The sequence below is a fragment of the Gossypium hirsutum genome, chromosome A09 (genome assembly GCF_007990345.1).
Source record: "Gossypium hirsutum isolate 1008001.06 chromosome A09, Gossypium_hirsutum_v2.1, whole genome shotgun sequence".
Classification (NCBI taxonomy): domain Eukaryota; kingdom Viridiplantae; phylum Streptophyta; class Magnoliopsida; order Malvales; family Malvaceae; genus Gossypium; species Gossypium hirsutum.
Genome location: NC_053432.1, coordinates 4,858,851 through 4,862,119, shown reverse-complemented (window position 1 = coordinate 4,862,119; position 3,269 = coordinate 4,858,851). Strand labels below are relative to the sequence as shown.

Here is a 3,269-nt window from a genome sequence, read left to right as displayed (position 1 = left end):
TTTGACAAGCTTGGGTGGTGCATGTAAGTGATTTTTGAGCTTGTTTTTAATGATTTTTATGTTTTCAGGATTGTTGTAGCTTAACCTAGCTAGCCCGAGGATTAATTTGCAAAACTATTAAAGATTTAAGATTGTGCCTTGAATGCTCTTGTGTGATTCTTGATGTTTAATGGTTGATTATGAGTCCTTGTTGATAAATAAACAAGTTTTGTACATTGATTTTGATGAAAATTGTATTTAAGGACTTATATGTAAAAATAATAAAAGTTTATGGTAAAATGATGAAATGATGGTTTGTATGGGTTGATTTAATTCCTTAGAGAACTCAGCTAACTTGATAAAAGGATTAAAATGTTTAAATTTCAATCTATGAGCTTAAGGATTAAATTGTGGAAAGTTAAAATGCTAGAGGTAAAATGTTAATTTTTCATAAATATGAAATGTGGACTAAATTGAATAATAGGGTTATTAAATGGATTGAATTTTTCTATTTAGATAAAGATAGACCACGTACGAAATTAGATCGGGAAAAAGCTAAAGCCTCGGTTTAGTCGATCTAGTTTTACGCCCTAGTTTTTGAGGTAAGTTCGTATGCACTAATAAGCCATAAAAGTAACATGTTTTTAATCTCATTCTTGATGCATTTTTAAATGATTTATTATATGAATTAGTAAATTTGATGCTCTTAATCTTTTAAATTCATGTTTCTATACTTAGGTGAGCATAAGGGAGCGAAAGGAGCAAAAAACGAACCAAAATCGGGCAAAAAGAGCTGTTTCCAAGATCCACATGGGCTGGCCATAGGCCTATGTGGCAGTTCGTGTTGATTTTGCACCCTGCTTCCCTATTACGCGAAAAAACCCAATCTTTAGGGTTTCGAGCATTCTAAAGTCTATAAATACACAATAGAAGAGGACCTAAAGGGGCACGCAGAGTAGAACACAGAAAAGACTTAAAGAACGCTAACGGATTCAACTCAGAAGTAGGATCTCCTTCAAGACTGAAGATCTCCATTCAATTTCTCTCGAAGTTTTTGGGTTTCCTTATGTTTTGTTGTTTTCCTAATTTTAAGATGTTTTCCCCCAAAAGTATGAACTAAATTCCCTAGATACCTAGGGAGGATGAAAACTAAGACGGATCTTATTATTTGATTTCCTAAATTACATGATAAATATTTGTTCTTGATTTCAATTATGTTTACTTATCTTCATGTTTAATGTTTTCAATATATTAATTCTTGATTGATATGTTTAATCAGTGGAGCAAAAGTCCCTATTTAAGAATAGATCTGACATAATTGAGTGGAGTTGCATGCAATCCTAGAAATAAGAGGACATAAATCTACCGGATTAGAGTCAAATCTAATAGGGGAATCCATAGATCGAGTTAATGTGACGATAGGGTTTTAATTAGAAAGAGATTTCAATTAATCAAACTAGAGTCAGATATTTTTACTCTCAAAAGAGATATTAATATAAGTTAGAGATTTCTACGAATCAAGCCAAATGAATAAATTGTTTAATTTAGATTTAGAATAATAAGTAAAGTCTAGGTGGATTCTTTCCTAGGTATTGTCTCTCTCATAAGTTTTCTTCGATTATTTTCCCAATTCGCTCTCTGTGGTTTAGTAATTAGTTTAGTTAAATTTAGGTTAAAACAAATCCCTTCAATTTATTCGACTAGATAATAAAAAGATAGTAACTACTAGTACTTTTAGTCCTCATGGATACGATATTCTCGACTCACCATAGCTATACTATCAGTCAATAGGTGCGCTTGCCTTTGCCGTATTTTAGTTAGTTCGTGACGTCATCAAGTTTTTGGCGCCGTTGCCGGGGACTAAAATATTAGGAACACTTAATTTTTATTACTTTAGGCATTTTTATTTTTATTACAATTTATTTTTATTTTTTATTTTAATTTACTAACTTTTCTTTTATTTGCTTCTGGCAGGTTCTTTTAGTTTATGACTAGAAGAAACTCGTCAGAACCTCTAGTATTCGACAGTGAGATTGAAAGTACAGCTCGCAGAAACCGTAGAGAAGCGAGGCAAAGTCAACAAAGTACAATAGAAGAGCAAGAGGATATTATTATTAATACTGAGGAGATGGCAGAAAATCATAATAATTAGCTACCTCCTATAGTTGTTGTAAATCCTGCAAATCTGAATCCTACCTGTACTATGTATGATTCTGCCAAGCCCAATTTAACTAAGGCTGAATCGAGTATTGTTAGACCTGTTGTTGCTGCAAATAATTTTGAACTAAACCCTAACACTATTCAAATGATTCAACAATTTGTTCAGTTTGATGGTTTGCAGGACAAAGACCCAAACACTCATTTGGCCAATTTCTTAGAATTCTTAGACACTTTTAAGATAAATGGCATTTCTGATGATGCCATTCACCTTCGGTTGTTTCCATTCTCATTAAGAAATAAGGCTAAACAGTGATTGAACTCTCTACCACGAGGTTCCATCACTACATGGGAGCAAATGACCGAGAAATTTCTGTTAAAGTATTTTCCACCGGCTAAGACAGCCAAGCTGAGGAATGATATCTCTTCCTTCGTACAGATGGATTTGGAAACTTTATATGATGCATGGTAGAGATATAAGGATTTATTGGAAGGTTCCCTCACTATGGGTTACCTCTATAGCTACAGGTTCAAACTTTTTACAACGGTTTGAACCCCTCAACTAGGCAGTTGATCGATGCATCTGCCGATGGCACTTTAAATAATAAAACACTTGAGGAGGCTTACGAGTTTATAGAAGAGATGTCACTGAATAATTATCAGTGGCAAGTTATAAGGACAAAGCCGATGAAAGTACCGATGTTTTTAATGTTGATGCAGTCACCATGTTATTGAACCAGGTAGGACTCTTGAATAAAAAGATTGATAGTTTATATGATTCTACACAGGTATATTCAGTGATGCAATGCGACGTAAATGGAGGAGGGAACCATCTAGAAAATCGATCTTTCAACCTTAGCAAAAAAGACGAACAAGTCAACTATATAGGTAATAATTCTAGACCTCAGAATAATCCCTAGAGCAATACTTACAATACAGGTTAGAGGAACCATTCCAACTTCTCTTGGGGTGGTCAAGAAAATCAAAGACCACAACCCCCTCTAGGCTTTCAACCACCTTACCAGCAATAGAAGAAACCAAACCTTAAAGAGATGTTGACGAAGTTTATTTTGCTGTTAGAAACCCGCTTCTAAAACACCGAGACAGCCCTTAAAAATCAACAAGCGTTGATT

At 34.0% G+C, this 3,269-nt stretch overlaps 1 non-coding gene across 1 annotated transcript; it reads right to left on the bottom strand.

Annotated features, from left to right (window-relative positions):
* Positions 1-2,542: 2,542 nt before the first annotated feature.
* Positions 2,543-2,648, bottom strand: LOC121207366 (small nucleolar RNA R71). Its single transcript, XR_005902456.1, has one exon. It is a non-coding gene; the product is annotated as a small nucleolar RNA R71 (small nucleolar RNA).
* Between the last annotated feature and the right edge of the window lie 621 nt (positions 2,649-3,269).